The 18,358-nt window shown below is 42.1% G+C and overlaps 2 long non-coding RNA genes across 2 annotated transcripts in view; one reads left to right on the forward strand and one right to left on the reverse strand.

Moving 5' to 3' along the window:
* Nucleotides 1–9,636: 9,636 nt before the first annotated feature.
* On the reverse strand, nt 9,637–10,729 carry LOC137162671 (uncharacterized). Its single transcript, XR_010922459.1, has 3 exons — nt 10,617–10,729; nt 10,361–10,503; nt 9,637–10,247 (listed from the first exon to the last, which is right to left on the reverse strand). It is a non-coding gene; the product is annotated as an uncharacterized lncRNA (long non-coding RNA).
* Nucleotides 10,730–18,036: 7,307 nt separating this feature from the next.
* LOC137162672 (uncharacterized) overlaps nt 18,037–18,358 on the forward strand; it is a 53,494-nt gene continuing 53,172 nt past the window's right edge. Inside the window, exon 1 of the long non-coding RNA XR_010922461.1 lies at nt 18,037–18,087. This is a non-coding gene — a long non-coding RNA (uncharacterized lncRNA). The remainder of the gene's footprint in view (nt 18,088–18,358) is intronic.

Here is an 18,358-nt window from a genome sequence, read left to right on the forward strand (position 1 = left end):
TTGGGTTTGCAGGACGGGACTAAAAATAGCCATGTAGACATTCCCACTTGGGCTCTGAAACCCGGGGAGGAGGATGGAGTTTATTTTTTGCAGTGTAGACATATGCATATGCAGGGCTTTTGTGAGAAGGGCCAATACCACACACAGCTCATGGGACCTCATCTTTCCTCCGGCTGCCATGGCCCCACCATCAACCATTGTCCTGAGCCTCTCTTGGGAGCAGGGAAGCTAATAATACTGAGAGGGGAAAAGCATAAATTAAAGCTGACTCTGTCCGTATTATCTTAGGCTACAGGTACACCGCAGCTATTTGCAGCTCAGGTAAATGCACCAGTGCTAGCTGTAATCTAGCTGGCTCACTAAAGATATTAGTGAGGATGCTAGGATGCAGGTTGCATAACAGCACGGGTTGTTGGACCTCCCTGGGTACACCATTGCTTGTGCAGCCTGTGCTGAAGCCTGCGCTACTCAGGTACATCTACGTGAGCTGCAGATCACCATCTGTGTTTCTCACCCCCACCCCTGTTCAGTCTCGCTCCTCCCTTCCAGTGGAATTGGTGGGAAACACTGAGGGCTTTATTTTAAAAACTACTCAAAGGCTTCCTTACATTGCTGCTTCTTTGCTGACATGCCCTGGATAATGAGAAGCCAGTGGGAAGAGCTTTTTTGAGATTGCATATTGGGGTCTAAGGATTAAACTGGGATTTTCACTGGTTTACTCCCAATACTCTCACACTGGAGCTGCTGATCCAGATTTGAGACAAGTAGCTGTACTCATTCTGCCCCTTAATCCCAGTGTCCCTGCTTGCCACTCAAATCAGCAGCTTCTCCCTCCCCCTCCCCAACATCTCTCCTTCAGTAAAAAAAAGTCCAAGAGAGTAATCCATCCCCCTCAGGGGGAAACTTAGCCACCATGAGTTCTCGTGGCGTCTGCCTTTCCCCTCCTCCCGCACCTTCAGAAACTAAAGAATAATTGTTGTATCACTACACTAAGACACTACATTAGCTACTTAAGATAAGGTTTGTAATGCAGGAGGGAAAATCTCTCTCTCTAGGCTTAATTGAGAAAACATTTAGATATAGCTGAAGCCAGCTCTCACCATATGACACAATCCAGCGCACACTGAAAACCCCCAAACCCTTGAAAATATAAATATTTTAAAAAGAAGTTAAAACATAATTAGAAAAGGTGCCTTTTACAGTAATAGGTGGCACTTCTAAAGAAGCATTCCACCGAGGATGTCACAAATCCCCTGTGAAGTCAGTAAAGAGTTATCTTCATTATCTGGATGGGGAGATTGAGGGACAGAGTTCCAGTGATTTGCTGAAAGTCTTCCAGCAAGTCAGTGGCACATTTGAGAATAAAACACGAGTGTCCTAACCTCCAGGAGCATCCCCAAATTTCCATGGAGCAGGGAGTGAAGAGCTACATTACTCTTACTAGTGGGCAAGTCTGGGGAAAGCTTTGTACCATGTTGCATCTGTTCCCAAAGTAGATTCCCAGTTATGGAACCCTGGAGCACAACACTCCCTTAGTAAAAGTGTTTATGAGTAAACACATTATGCAGAACTGGGAGAAGCTGCTATGTTGCAGTGACTCCTAAACATCATGGGGCTCTGTCCCATTACTCCTACTAGTAGGCAGTGTGGAGAAAGTTTTTATTGGCTTAGCTCAGAGGTTATGCCTTCCTCTTCAGATCGAGGGTTATGATGGCCTTTGTGTTGGAAGTGTGCTTGTCCCAAGCCCATTCATCCACGTAAAGCATGAACTAAAGGAATCCTAAACCATCTGGAACAGCTCACTGTCACCCTTTGTTTCTGTTCCTCCAGCAATGTTAGTAGAAAAGCCAGACTTTGTTGCCTGTGAATCCCATAGCCATGCTGCTGCGGCTCACCCAAACTTTAATTTTAGGATCTTAAAATTGTCCAGGCTAATATCAATATTCAATTACAGACAAAGTAAACCTATAGCCATTTTCATTGGAGAGATGGCCTTGAAAATGTAAATGAGGGGTGGAAAGTTTGCTATGGTGATTTTTGCTAAGCAGCATGGGTTATTCACAGTTCCCCTATTGCCCAGGGTTTGGCTTTAGGAGCCAGTGAAACCCACAGCAGTAGGTCCCTAGGCCAATGTGTGACTGGGGGTTACTCAGGCTTCTGTCAATGGATTGCTACAGACTCCCCCTTGGCCAATGCCTGTAATTGAATCAGCTCTTTGTTGAGCAGCTACTGTGGCCAGCATCCATGAGAAGGGATCTGCCCAACAGCGTAGGAGGCTAGTGTACTGAACATGGGACCAAAAACAAGGAACTCCAGCATTCTAATCTTAGTCTGACTACAAGTCCCTCCAAGGCTTTGGTCAAGTCACTTAAACATGCTACTTTTGTTTTCACTATTTGTTTTATTCTTTTTCCATTTGGCAAACATTAATTTTTGTCCCCTTTGTTTCTTAAAATTGACCTGACTTTTTCTTTCTTTCTTTCTTTCTTTCTTTCTTTCTTTCTTTCGTTCTTTCTTTCTTTCTTTCTTTCTTTCGTCTACGTCTTCGTTTGTTTCCTTCCAGCAGCATCAAAGATATCAGCAGTCAGAACAGCTCTGGTGGAATAGCATTTATTAGTTTACTCATGCTCCCTCTTCTAACTATGATACTGCAGCAGGGCTGCATTTTTTTGGATTGTGTTTGCCCCTGCCTCCACAGCACTGAACAGTTGGCTATCATTTTACTTTTAGTGTTTCTCAAACACAATTTGTGTCTTTCAGTACTACTAATTTTGGGGGGGACAGGAATTTTAGATTGCAATAATTGAGTGACAGTGGCAAAAAGTGAAATAATGACTTTTAAAATCATAACCAAGAAACAGCAAACTGTACCATAATCTCAGTGTGTATGAGAGAGTGAGACAGAGAGAGAGAGAGATCCTGACATTCCTACAACCACAAGATACAATCAAATATCATACATGCCTACAGCAACAAGAAACTTCTACTTTTTATTCACGGACAAGATCTTTGGAAAATGTAAGTCACTTAACTTTCAGTGTCATGGCAAAGATTTATTTACTCTCTTGCAATGGCCACTGCAATGTATGCATGAGAGTGTTTATGTTCAGTCTTTGTGTTTGCCAGTTAGGAAACTCTTTCTGTTCTTGCACTGAGGAAATTGGTCTGTGGGGAATAAAAGGCATCTCTTTTAAACTATGCAAAGTCTAGTGCATATTGCGAAGAAAGGCAGTTCTTCCAAGAACCACTTCATACATTCCCATTGCTGTCTGCTGGAATGACTACAGCGTATGCCAATTGGCAACTACTAACATGCATTTTTAATTCAGTCAGGGGTGAAACAAGGAAAATATTTTTATAAGGCTGTTTAAAAATTATATGCCAGGGAAACAATTTAAAAAAAAAACATGTGCAACCATTTTCTTGATAGCACAGAAATGCCACATCCAACATCCAATTCAAACGGACCAATTTTCTCCAACTAGATTTAAAAGCTGCCAGGCAGACAGAAAGCTAAATTGTGAATGGTTTCATTTTAATATAACGTTAATTTAATAATAATGCCAAAAATATCCAGACAGGTTTATAAAGCACAAGTTATACTATTCCACTTTCTCTTCCAGTCCCTTCAGTATGAGAAGTATGTTCTTGTACACCATCTAGCTGGTAACTAGGTATCTGGTTGGATCTGGTTTGGATTTAAAGTCTTCCAGACTTCATTAGGATTCAAGTTTTCAACCTTAACCCCCTGTACACCACACCTCTCTGCACAGTTGTAGTCTCCTGTCACAAATATTATAATTAATTAATTAAAACAAATCTGCCCCACAGCACTTTTTTGGATGCAGTTTTGTTTCTTCTGGGTTTTTGTAACACTTCACTGCTATTTCTCTGCATATTGCATTATGGAATATTGGCTTGTCCAAAAAGACAGCAAGAGCGCTTTGCTGTCATACAGAGAATCAGAAAACCTTTTCATTTTCAGCATGGATCAATGGAGAGGGAAGATATCAGTCCTGGAACTCCTATTGCTATATCCCCTGTGTTGAGGGCTCTGAGCCTGCCAGCACTTAGGCATGCCGGGCTTAACTTTACCTATTGAAATCAAATGGGACTGTTCACTTGCTTAAAGTTAGGCATGTATTTATGTGCTTTGTGGGATCGGGGGCTAAGTATGCCCCAGGTTACATCAAAGGGAAGGGAAGTGCCTGTATCACTGGATTTTGACATTCTTTGATTCTTTCAGTCAATCTTACTACAATAATATGCATTTTCAAAATACTGTTCAAAAGATTTGGTGTTTCCCCTGGCTTTATAAAGTATTTTGTATCATGCAGCAAAGCACTGGTACAACATAACAAGTTTTCCAACAGTCACTTGAATCCACTAATCAGTTATGGCCTCACAATGCTTCAAGTTACAGGCCTGTGCAGTCCCCTCTGACTACCCTGCAGTGGGAGAGGCAGGTCAGAGGAATCTTCAACCCAGTGAGCTGATCCACCCTGGCTAACAGCTACTTTTTCGGGGCTTTCAGCTGGTATTGATGATAGGCCAATGCAATCCAGAAGACAGCACTGAGTTCTGTCTCTCTGTGACAATGTTGAATGTTTTATAAATAAAGTAGCAGCATTTACTTCCGGCAAAAAATTAGGGGTAGATGAAGCTCAAGGAGTTTGTCGCTTTTTTGTCCTCATCTACACAGGAAATTTTTTCTGATATAAGCTGAGGTGAGAAGTTAAACTAACATGGTTATCCCCATGTAACCCTTCAAGTGGATAATCTTCTTCTGCTGTGTGTGCCCTTTTCCAGTTTAGTTTATGTCCCTGGGGAAGAGGGTTAAACTAAACCAAAAAAGGAACTCTCATACCCGAACAAGAGTCTCCATTTGAGGAGTCCTATGGCCTATGATATGCAAGAGGTCAGAGTAGATGGTCACAATGATCACTTTTGAAGCCTTAAAATCTCTTCATCTATAATTATATTGGTTTAACTGTGCAGTGTAGAGAAGGCCTTTGTTTGGATAGGCACGTAAATGTCTGGATGTTCCTTCAGAACGTCTCTGAAATATCCATTCCCCTTGGGTATGTGAAGAAAAGCTTTCTCACTAGTTATCCTGTACTATATGATTTGAAGCAGGCTGGAAATTCCACAAGGAAAACTTTCTCTGTGTGGTATTTCTGCTTATAGCTTCAGAGACAGTCCGCAAGCTGAAAATGAAAAGATGCACAGAAAGGAATAGTTACCTTTTTTTAGGAAATTCAATCATACATTTTCATGTCACAAAGAAGGCTGGGTTCAAGTTTGGGGTAAAGGTTCAGGGACTGATTCTTATTTTAATCACCCAGTTCACCCATCCCTTGAGCATATTCCACTTGCTTTGAGAGTTTATCCTGATGCCAGTCCATCTTGAAGTGAAAGGCTGGCTTTGTGGACAAAACACACGTGGGGTCAGGAGGACACTTGGCTTCTATTCCCTTCCAACCTGGGCAAAAGACTTTTTATGTTACTCTAAGCAAGTCACTTAACTTCTCAAATGGGAATAATTAACTCACAGAAGTGTTGCAAAGCTTAATTTATTGTTATTTGTAAAGTACTTTGAGAGCCTTGGTGGGGGCGGGGTTGCAACAGTGTAAAGTACTGTGAACAATATAGGGATATTTTTTGTGTGGTCCCACCTATATACAGAAAAAAAAACAGCTCCTGTTAGGCCTGATATATGGTCCATTAAAGTTAATGGAGACACTCCCACTGACTTTAATGGGATTTGAATCAGGACCACCATGCACAGAGACTTCTAAAGAAAAGCCAAAACAATTAACAATTTAGCATACAGAAAAAGTAAGCTGTTCTTCGGCCTTTCTGTGTTCTCTTTTTCTTTCCCTTCTGGAGTCTTCAATTGGTTGAACTTTCAATGGAATTTTTCCCGTGGAGATATTTTCATTTGAAGTTGTTTTTTCACTTGGAAATATTAAATTACCCTTTTACCCCTTAACTACAGAGGCAGCGTTAGGATGAATAAAAAAGAAAGATTTCATGTTCAGGAAATGAATTTCCAGCATTTTGCCCTGAGGTACTTTGTTCCAGAAATACACTAGTGTTTCCTGAAATTTGTATTTCACTTCTGTATATGGCATAGGTCCGTAGTCAAGAAAGTACCTAAGCATTTGCTTAACTTTAAAGATATATTTAAAACATAGAGAAAAGTAAAACGTAAGTGAATTTATGGAAAAATGATCCATTGGCATTAAAGCTAAGCACATGTGCTTTCCTGAATCAGGGCCAGACGTATTATTTAATATTATAATACTACCTTTATGGATCCTATTGGAATGTGTTTCACAGATAATAAATGACATATTTGCCCTTTCCTTCCACTCTGACCTTCTTTCCTGTTGTCTGCCATTTCCAGCACCTTTCTGTGATTTGAAAACAAGATACTTGTTGATTTATAATTTTTTATTTATTTTAAGCCTTACATTCTTATATTAATAATTATTCATTAGAATTTCAGATAAATATCCTTTGATGTGACAAATGACAGGAGTCAAAATAATACAAGATTCTGTACAGAGAAAAAATATAGAAGCTGGGTTAAGAGACAAACATCTCTATCTATCTATTCACCATTTCAAGACTTTATCAATGCCCAGCTATTTTGTTTGGCTCATTCACTTTTTAAAGTGTTTTTCTCTTAACGTTTTTACAATCTTGCTGCTTCTTTAGGTCTTCTGTGGCTGTGACCCTTTATGGACAACTCCAGTTTTTTAATCTGATTTTTTTTCTTGATAACTTGAATATTTCGATTTCCTTGTTAGAATATGGCTGGGATAAACATATCTGAGCGAAAGAAAGCTGAGAAAGAGGTATTAAGAAAATTATATAGCATGGTAAGATATATTACTGAAGAATCAAAGATATTTTAGGAATATCAGTATATGAATATAGGGGGCCTTTAAAATGGGTTCTGTTTTTTAGTATTAAGCAAAGACAATAGAAGTAACTTAACATTAATGTAATAATACCTAGCTGTTATATACCACTTTTCTTCAGTAGATCTCAAAGCACTTTACAATGGAGGTAAGTATCATTATCCACATTTTACCTATGGGGAAACTGAGGAACAGAGGGGTGAAGTAACATGCCAAAGGTCACCCAGCAGACCAATAAATGAGCTGGGAATAGAACTTGGGTCTCCTGAGTCTTAGTCTTGTGTTCTATCTACTAGACGACACTGCCTCCCTAATTTGTTTTGTTTTGAAATGTGTATGTGTGCGTGTGTGAATTGTAGTGCTTTTGAGAAGCACCAGCTGACAGCAAGTTGTATCTTTAGCTGCAGTTCAGGTACAGAAGCAAGACAAGCCACCACACCCTGTTCTGCCAATGTTCTGCCCAATATACAAGGTGGGAGGGTAGTTTAGTTTCCATCGCTTATTCTTTCCTTATCTCCTCAGCAGAGAGTGCTGAGAAGTGTGCTGACTAGCATCTGATGTGCTTATAGTTTTTGTGTTTTGAACTCCTGCCCCTGGGAGCTTGACTGTGACCTCCACCCCAACTGACATAAGTTTATAGACCGCTGTTCAAATGGTAACTTTTTGTCTCTATTAACCTTGGCTGTATTTGAGCCAATGATTTAGAGGGAAAAGTCTCTAAATCTCATTAGCAATCCTTTATTCCAGTCATTCCATAAAGCTCATCTGGAAAAAAGAAAAAGAGGCAGCAGCAATGTTGAGAGTAATTTTATGGTGAACTTGTGGTGAGCTGCCTGTCTCCATGATGTACTGCCCTTGAAACCACTTTGTGAACTTTGTAGCCCTTCCTGTCATTTTAATAAGGGGAAATGTTATGTGCAAGGCTGAAGGCAGACCAAATAGAGAACCACACCTGGATTGGCTGAGCAAGACCAGCAGCAAGGCAGCGTCCCCAGGGTAGAAATTAAATAGATTTTTTTTTTCAGCTCTTGCTACAAGGCACAGCTTAGAGAAAGGGAGCTGGCACCAGGAGGAAGCAAGAGTACCCCTGCAAAGTGAGCACAGAGGGTTAGTACTGGGTACCACTGAGGAGGAACAAGATGAATTAAGGATCTGGGAAGGCAACTGCAATAGAGTTTTGGTAATCAGATTGGGTGTGAGTGCTCAGTTGGGCAACAACAAAAATCAGTGTTAGCATCAGCTGCCCTGATCAGATTTCTGCAACCCAATCATGAAGAGTGTGATTCTGGTGCCCTTATTCATGGTGAGCAGTGCCTTACTCCAATGGGCTACTAACATGAGTAAGGGTGCTGAATCAGGCCCTAACTGTGTATTCTGCACAGTCATTGGATTCGGTCTGCACTTCAGAGAGGGAGACTCATTGCCGGTGCTAGTTAAGCTGCTAAATTAAAATGCATGGGGGGAAATTCACACCCATGTTAGTGCTCTGGCTTCGATCTGTCTGGCTGCTGATGTATGACTACAGCCTTGACAATGTAAATGAACGCACAGTTAACGTCAGTTTTTGTTTGTTTTGAATCCTGCAGAAGTGAACAAAACTCCATCCGAAAGCCCTTAATCCACAATTCTGAATGAACAGTGTCTGCAGCTCTGTCACTGGCCCTGGAATGGTCTAAATATTAGTCCCCATACACATCAAAAAATTTAAACAAGACATCTTACAATATTACATTTCCCTAGTTGAGGATTCTCCCAGTGTGAGGGACTGCCCAGAAGGGATAGAGCTGGCACAGCCAGCTACAGCGTACCCTCTTCCCTGTAGCTCCTGGTGTAGGAGGCATGCTATGGGCATGGAAGAGAGGAGGAGGGACATGGTCAGAGCACCGTGTGAGATACCACCAGATTCTCTAAAGTAGTAAAGTGGCCTAGAATCAGGAACCTGCAACTGGCGCTTTTGTGGCTCCCCTTCTTATCTGTGCCAAGCTGTGTGCAGCTGCAAATATCGAGATCAGCTGGGATATTCAAGGAACCGTCCTTAGATTGAAACAGGGCAGAGCATGCTCAGTGGAGGATCCTTGATGGTGGAATTCACTTCTCTACTTGGTTCAGCAACACACAATTGTTGTCTTCCCAGACATGATCCCAGTCTCTCTCTGTTCATGCAAGGCTCAGTCATGCATTTAGGCACTGGTCCATGTTGCGTGGGGTACAGAGACATACGCACTGTGAGAGTTCAGGAGGAGCTCACCACGGCAGGGATCATGTCTTTATTTGTCTTTGTGCATCACCTAGCAAAATGTGGGCAATAATAACGAATAGTAATCCTGCTTCAGGGAAGCAGAATTCCTCTCAAGACTTTGGTACCCTGGGGGAGTGTGCTCACTGACACACCTTTAGGGGCGCACTTATCTCCAAAGAGCACATGGATTGCGTTTGGGCTTAGGAGCTGCACAGGTGCAGACGGGGGCCGGGTGGCCCCTTGTGCCCTCTTCTCAGTATGCACCCAGACTCAACGTATTGCTGATGTGTTTGCTGGGAGAGTGAATTAAGTAGAGGAAGTTAGTACAGCTGGTCAATATCTTTTTTTCAGATTTTAAAATGTAATCAGAAATATTTCAAATTTTGAAAAAAAAAACGGGGGAAATTTCAGTGACATTTTCCCAAAATTTCCCCTTGTTTTTCAACCAACTGTACAACTTTAAATTTTTCAAACTTTTTAATTTTTCAAGAAAAGACTTTCCCCTTTATTTTTTCAACCTGTTCTAGGCTAGAGACTTCTTTTAACATAATTTTTAAAGTATTATATTAATTTAGATGATTATTCGGTTCTCTGTGTTAATTTCTGTATTACATGTGCACCTGGAATATGGAAATTGGCACAAAATAGGTATCAAATACATTTAATCCATTAATTTAATAAACATATCTACCTGCAATGGGAAGCACAAGCATGTAGAAATACAAAATAAACCAACATAAAAAGAAATAAAAAAGAAGGGGGGAAAAACAACCAAATGCTAAATCAAATTAAAATATCTTGCATTCCACCCTGAAAGTTGAAGAATCTGAGAGTAAACAGATGATAGAAAAAATTCATATAGTACATTTTTATGCTGCTTTCTGGCTGAAAGAATCCCAAAGCACTTTACAGGTTCCATATGCACAGAAATCACCACTGAAATGCTGACATTTTATGGGAAATAAAAAGCGTGGCCAGAATGAAGTTGATTAGAGATGTCGCTGAGCTTCCTTTGGTGTCAGAAGCCTGTTAAATCCTTCCTCTTCTCAGCTTCAGCCCAAGCTAGGTTTACATGTAAGCTGCAAAGGAAACTAGTTATAAATAGGTGATGATATATTACAACAAGAAACAGTGTCAGAAGTTGTTTATAAGAATATGATAATTTGGAATTTATGATATCTAAACTGCTAACCTTCAAGACCACAATCCTACAGTTGGATCCACTCAGGCAGACTCTTGTGTCTAAATCAATCTCTGCTGAAATCAATGGAGCTTGGTGTGGGCAAAGCCATGTGTGAATCTGATTGTAGGACCAGGGCCCCAGTCTCTATAACCCTGTTATGGCCATGATGAGAGATAGGGACATTTTTATTATTCGTACACATAGATCTAGAAATGACAGTGTGCCCTTTCACAACAAAATTCCCCGCTTCTCCTGCTCTTTTCACCTTAAACAGTATCTCTTCATCCTTTCCTAAACAGCCTTATGGATACTAACACATCTTGCCCACACCAACAATGTCCCCTGGCCTGCCTATGATGCCCATGTATAAGGGAGCTGAGAACCGGCAGCCCCTCTGTGACTAATTTACAAGGACACAGGAAGATATGGGACAGGCGGGGTTGATAAGAGTTCACCCCTCTTTTACATCAGAACACATACAGAGCAATAGCTGATTGCACTAATAGCTTTTATTACTTTTCACATGTACTCACTTAGCCAAACAGGTGAAAGTGATTTGTGCCAAGTTTTTACGAGCCCAAGGGCTGAGTGAGCAAAACAGGTTTTGTGTGACAAGGGCCCGGCTTCTCCTGGTTCTCATCCCAGTTTGAAATTTGTGGGAAAATTCAATTTGAGCAAAGCACCCTTTTCAACCCTGAGACAAGCTCACGGCCACCTGAATCAAAACCAGATGTACTTATCAGGCCTAAAGATAACAAATGGCTTGAGATCCTGTCAGCAGAGGACCACCAGAGCAAGGGCTACAAAACTCGCTTGGCTCATGAAATTCTAGCACAATGCATATTAATGCTCACCAGATCTGGAGTCGACCTCTTCTGTTTTTTTTTTCTTTAATAAATTCTTAAGAACATCACTGCATTGTAAACTGGTTATTTGAGACTGTTTAAGTAAAACCAAAAGCCCCCCCACATCCCTCTAATTCCCCCTTCCCCAGCGATCCCACTTTCCCCAGGCTGACAAAGGGAAGTCTTTTAAAGTATGCCCATAGCAGGATATGGTTTGTTTTGGCAAGAGAGCAGGTGCCTTCCCAAGTTCTGAGATCTGGTGTGTCAGCAATGACCTGAGGCCTTGGGTGGCCGGCTTCACGCTTACACTTCCCTGTGTCAGCTGATATACCTACCACCCACACACAGAAAGATTCCAGGAAATTCAGAAAGTCTTAAAAAAGGGAGCTGACCTTTCCCTCTTTCCTCCTCCCTCTCTCACCAGCCTTTTCCTCCTGTCCCTTTGGAACAGCCAGGGCATATTCTGAATCTCAGGCTTTGCTTCTTATAAACAGCAAGGTAGGGGATCACTTGAAAACTGGGGCCATGTAACATTAGCTTCTTGCAGATGATTAAAATATGACCATATAAACAAATGATGCCTTAAATCTCTAGAATGTTCTTCTCTGCCCTTGTCGAAAGAGAAGATGGGGGGGTGGAGGGTGAGGATTATTTGGCTATTTTTCAGGCTAATTATATTCAGTGCCCCCAAACAGAGGGTGTCCATTTCAACACTACAGTGGCTATTCTCCCATTACCTTTTAATCATTCTCTTCGCTCTGCATCAGCCAAACAAAATCATTAGCCCACATGGCGTCCAATAAACTTCAAATGTAATCTCTGTCCAAAACAACACCAAAAATCTGCTCCTCAGAGGTTTTTTTTTTTAAACTGTTCTCATCATAGCACACCTGGCAAATTGCCCAGTTTCTACACTTCTTTTTATTTCACCTTTGATTAAGAAGAAGAAGAGCCCATACTGCAGTTCTGCAGGCAATAGTGATGCTGTGTTAGACTGGGAAATCCAGTATCTTTCATGTGGCCCAGTTTTGACTTCATTTGGTGAGCCTTAGTTTTTGTGTTATGAGAAGGAGTAAAGAACGCTTCCTTATTTAGTTTCTCCACACCTGTCATGATTTTATAGACCTCTATCATATCCCACCTTACTAGTCTTTTCCAAGCTGAAAAGTCTCAGTCTTAGTAAACTCTCCTCATATGGGAGCTTTTCCATACCCCTAATCATTTTATTTGCCCTTGTCTGTACCTTTTCCAATTCCAGTATATCTTTTTTGAGATGGAATGACCAGATCTGCCTGCAGTAGTGAAGATGTGAGTGTACCATGGATTTATAAAGAGGCAATACAATATTTTCTGTCTTATCTATCCCTTTCCTAATGATTCCCAACGTTCTGTTACTTTTTGGATTGCTGCTGCACATTGAGTGGTTGTTTTCAAGAACTATCCACAATGATTCTAAGGTCTCTTTCTTGAGGTAACAGCTAATTTAGACTCCGTCATTTTATATGTGTAGTTGGGATTAAGTTTCCCAATGTGCATTACTTTGCATTTATCAACATTGAATTTCATTTTCCATTTTGTTGCTCAGACACCCAGTTTTGTGAGGTTCCTTTGTAACTCTTCACACTCTGCTTTTGACTTGACTATCTTGAGTAGTTTTGTATCATCTGAAAATTTTGCCACCTCACTGTTTACCCCTTTTTCCAGATCATTTATGAATATGTTGAGCAATACTATAGATCCCTGGTGGACACCACTATTTACCTCTCTCCATTCCGATTCTCAGTTTAAGGTCCCTTTAAGCTGCTTTGGCAACATAAAAGAGCCTAAAGGGAGTGGAAATGGCATTCCTGAACAGGGGGCCTCCCTGACAAGCACAGAATTAGCTTAAAGGCTCTCTACCGGCTCTCTACTAGCCATTGCTTCATGGGGCGTATTGGGGCAGAGTGGAGTGTCTGAAGTGCACCATAGTACAGAAGTTCTATGCTTCCCAGGGCTCAACAGGAGCCATGGAAAATAGAGTATGAGTTAGAGTAGCCCTGAAGCTGCTCTAATTTACACTGGGAACCAAACAGGCCCCTGGAAAGGTCCAGCCTCACCCCCCACACACACACACTCCTACCCCAAGCAAAGGAAGGATTAACTGAGAAGCATGTTGATTTCAACTGATAATTAGGAATAGCTAATTCAAGAATTTGATAGTACCAGTCATTGCACCTGAAATATAAAATGTCATTTTGTAAGGTTATATATATCACTCCTGGCATGTGTGATGCTGAATTGGAATTAATGTATACTGGATTGTAAAACTATTTTCTCATCATTATATATAGATAAGATAAATCCCAAGAAATGATGTTAACTGCTAGTGATGGCCTCTGGCAGTCTTTAGACAATGCGGGACAAATTCTGGTCTCAATTACTATGCAAACCTCTCACAGTTCCTACAGTTGCAGGGGTATAACTGAGAGCAGATTATGGCCCAATCTGCTTTGCTATATGCCCTGGGTATTGGGTCTCTGTGAGAATGCCACAAATAGGCCAGTCTGCCAAGAAAGGTTCCTATATGCCTGTGTAAAGGAAATTAAGCAAGCCATATGGGACTAAGTGTGATTCAGCAATTTCTTTAAACCAGCTACTTGGCTTCCCAGTTGACACTATTTCTGTGGTTACTGGAGACAAGGAGTGAAGTTCCCATGATTAGAATCATGATAAATAAGACACTTCCTGTTCTAAGTGTTAGTCAACATTTTTCTTTTGCCTTCCTAAGCAATTACGGAGGGAATTACATCCCCTGTGGAGGTCTGAAGAATGAAAAGAACACAATATAGGCTTAGTAGGAATTCCACATCCCATTAACCGATGCTACAAAAAGTCACTGTACTGATGGCAGCTTTCTGAAATGTGCTAGTTACACTTGGAATGACAACCAGCCTCTGCTTTCTCTCCCCCATGCTTTGCAGTAATGGATGACACATTCTCCAGACTGTCTTTTCTGAAGAGAGGATGCTGTACATTGGCTGTTGGGGTGACTGTCATGGGCATTTTTACTTTGTGTTTACATTTCCTTTGTCAATTTCTTTTCCACGTGATTGATTCTTCATGTAGGAATGTGCCCACATTAATGGGACCCAACTCTGTGTTTTGCTATAGATTACAGATAGGTCTCAAACCAAAACTGCATATCCAACCATACCCCCCTTACAATCCTTTTCCTCTGACCTAGGCATGAATCTGAATTTTGTTCCTTTTCCTGTAGTTAGCTGAACCAAACCCATAGATATGAGCACCTCTGAACTGTGAGGGTTTTGAAATCTGGCTATGGATCTGAATTTTTCAGCTCAATCCTATATCTGCTGTAAGGGCCACATTGTGACACTTGTACTCAGGCCAAGTAGCACCAAGCCCCATTGACTTCAAGGAAAATATTCTTGAAGTCAGGTACCACCTTATTGTGAGTAAAGGGGGGCAGAATCTAGTTTAGGCTGGTAATACACTTTATAAAGTCATCCAGAATTGCAGTGAGGGTGAAGTTCAAAAGTGAGGGTGAAGACAAGAGTTAAGATCTGGGGATGAGGCCAGTGGAAGGTCAGGAATCTTCACAGTTTTATGATGTTTGAAAGCAGCTGCTTAGGTTAAATATTTTCCATGCTTGGAGAGTCTCTCTATCCAGGTAGGGACTAGTACTTAGTGGAATATCTCAAATGAGAGGCTACACATAACTACAGCTTCTATTTTCTAAGGCATCTATCTATCTATCTATCAGTTTGTGAATAATTATTCATCTGTCACTAGCTTGCTGACAGTTTGGTACAAACATTCGTTGTTCAGAATTTGAACTGTGTGATTAATCACTTATATCACGTGGGCTACGTCTGTTTCTCGATTGGAAGAGTATCACTCTTAGAAACGGTTTGCTGCAAAGGAAGGCTAGACCAGTGGGTTAAGGTGCTGCCTTGGGAGATGTGGGTTCAACTCTCTGCACCACCACAGACTTCCCATGTGACCTTAGGCAAGTCACTTAGTCTTTCTGGCCCAGGCCCATAAAGGGATTCAGGTGCTTATGTCCCAGAATGAGGCATAAATGCAATCCATAAAACCCTACTTGGCTAGTGCTCAAATTTTCACAGTAGAAGTCTCCAAGGCATCTGTGTTTCCGACTCTAGGCATGCACGCTGCTCCCTCCCTCTAGGCATCCAGCCACTTATCTCATGCCTTGGCCCCCGGGTGAGTAAGACATCCCCCACATGTTTCACCTGCTGGGCCCAATGTGGCTGCCTACCACATTGGACCTCGTTCAGAATCTGGCAGCAGAATGAGGTGGTGGTTCTGCCCCTATGACTTGTTGGCCCAGTGGTTAGAGCACTCATCCAGGATGTGGGAGACCCAGGTCCAGTTCTCCCCTCTGTCTGATGTGGAGAAAGGACACCCCTGTTCAAAGCCTACCATTCAGCAGAGTTTTCTGGCTACTGGATAGTCTGATGTGCGGATCTCTCGTGTTGAAGCTACTCCACTGTGCATAAATAATTAAACAGTCATTGGAGGAGGGGAACTGGACTCCGAGGATCCCATGTGGATTCTCTATGCCATGGAGTTATTCTCATTTGCTCTCGTTGGCTCACTGGCTCTTTAGTTAGTTATACACTGTTGAACAGCTTAGCATGAGACTGAAGGACTCCCCCATCGGAACATCCCATAGCTCAGTAGTCAAAGCGCTCACCTGAGCGGTGGGGGACCCCTGTTCAAATTCTTTCCCCCCACCAGGATGAGGGGAGAACTGAACCTGGGTTTTCTGCAACCCAGGTAAGTGCTCTAACCACTGGGCTAAAAATTACCCGGGAGGCACTGCCCCACCGCCTCCTACAATACCTAAGCCACCTGACTCTGGTGTTCCTGGCTGTGGATCACCAGCAGAAATAGGTGCCTCCCTGCAGCTCAGACTTAGGTGCCTATCTCTGTGAGAGGGGTGGGACTTAGGACACACCCCTCTCCTCAGCAGCTCCATTTGGATAGCTTAGGCATCTCCCCACCTAGCATGTTGGCTTTTGTGGCTCCCATTCTTAGGTGCCAGTCTCTCCCCAGTCATTGCATAAGGAGTCTAAGCACCTAACTCAGGCTTTATGGATCCCGGTGCTGTTTCACTGATTTTCTAGGTGCCTAAAAATGAGGTCCTGCAACACTTCAGTCCCTTTGTGGATGCAGGCCTCTGTGGGTATGTCTACATTGTAATTAGACACCCGCAGCTGGCCAGTGCCATCTGGCTCAGGCTAAGAGGCTATTTAGCCTGTGGTGTGGGTCGGCGCTACGCCCAGCTGATGTGATGCCTCATGGTGTCGGACTCCATCCGGTGGTCGAGGGACATCTACATCGAACACATCACCGGCCACCAGCAATACCACGAGGAGAGTGCCGGAGCACCTCCCCAGGACTCTTCCGGACTCATGGACTCAACCCACCACCACAATGGATGCGGCGAGGGACATACCAATGGACGCGACGAGGGACTTACCAACGGACGTGGCGAGTGATAAAGCAACGAACTCAATGAGGGACACACCACTCTGTATTGACTTATTTACTCTTTTTGTTAAAACACCCCCAATGTAACCCACATACTTAGTAATGTTCCCCCATTCCCTTATATCCCCTTGTATCCCTTAGCGCCCACACCATCACCCCCATCCAGGATACCGCAGCTTATCCCTTGTTGTTCTCCCCTGACTCCCAATCACACCCCGTGCCCCCCGATAACCTGCATACTATTCCTGGATGTTTTATAACTTTGTCTCTTTAACTTTATGGGTAACCTTTTGTTATTTTTGTTAAACATTCATTTTAATAAAACTTTTAGATATTTGGGCTCAGGATGCAGCCTGAGCTCTGGGACCCTCCCACCTTCCAGGATCCTAGAGCCCAGGCTCCAGCCCAAGCCCAAATGCCTATGCTACAATTAAACAGCCGCCTGAGCCCTGTGAACCCGAGTCAGCTGGCATGGGTCAGCCGCGTGTGTCCAGTTGCTGTGTAGACATATTCTGTGTCTCAATTCCCCACCTGTAAAATGAGGACATTAAAATTTCCCTACCTCACAGGGATGTTGTGGAAAGAACATTTCATTAGCAAGAACATTTTTTTCTATTAAAGATTGACAGTCATTTAAGTACCTTATGTAGTGTGAATACTAACATTAAGTTCACTTTTAGAATGAAATTCATACAGGGCACTGTGAAAGCCCTTAAGCTGGACATAAGTGGCACACAGGGCCTTGTGTAGCAATGTTTGCAATGCAAATGTTTGCCAGATTTTTTAATTTCACACTGATTTTTGTGCAGTTTTGTAGATTCATATTTCAAATGTAGTGACAGGGTGCCAATAAAGTTATTCATCCCATTAAAGTGAGATTCAGCTCTGCACAGTGACTAAAAATGCATGCTGGGGCCCCCTCCTCTTTATTTCTCAAAAATTTCCCTCTCAAATGTGCTCGTTTTAAAAGTGAAGTTTTGTGGGGGGGTTTCCTAACAACCTTCCCTATATACGCAGCCTGGGATCAGAAAGTCAGTATGGGTTCTTTTCTTCTTGTACATTGTCACATGTAATAAAAATTCATGCAGGCCCAATTAACCCCCTAGTGACATTTGTGAAATCCATAGTTTTCAAATTATGCCTTCACTGACATCTGTGCGGTGATTGTGTTGGCTTAGTATGCACAGGTGCAATTGACTGGAACTTAGTAAACAATTCCACTAATTATGCACAGGAAGGAATAGAATCCCTCACTTTCTCTCAGCTGTGTTTGCTTCTGCATAGCTAAAAGGAGGCAAAGCTATTTTGTCCCTAAAGCCAGAAGATGGGAGTCTGAGCGCACACACACAAGGAGCTTATGTGTTTAGAAATGAGGTACTTTTTTTTTTTTAAAATAATTACTCTTTGGCATTAGACCCTGCACTTTAAGGTCTGCTTACTGTCTGCTGCTGAAATCAGTTTCTTTGTGTCTTCTACCCTTTCTGAAGTGGATCCTCTGTTATCATTAAACAATAACTGGTCCATAATCTTTCAGAAGTTTCATTAGCAGTATGATAGGGTCATAACTGGTTAGACCAGCCTGGGATTTATGGAGACACCACGGGGTGACAACGGGTTTTAAAGGCTGTGTTTTCTACTAGTGAAA

This window comes from Emydura macquarii, unplaced genomic scaffold (assembly GCF_026122565.2).
Source record: "Emydura macquarii macquarii isolate MOO-44397 ecotype Brisbane River unplaced genomic scaffold, CSIRO-AGI_Emac_v2 contig_2452, whole genome shotgun sequence".
Lineage (NCBI taxonomy): Eukaryota > Metazoa > Chordata > Testudines > Chelidae > Emydura > Emydura macquarii.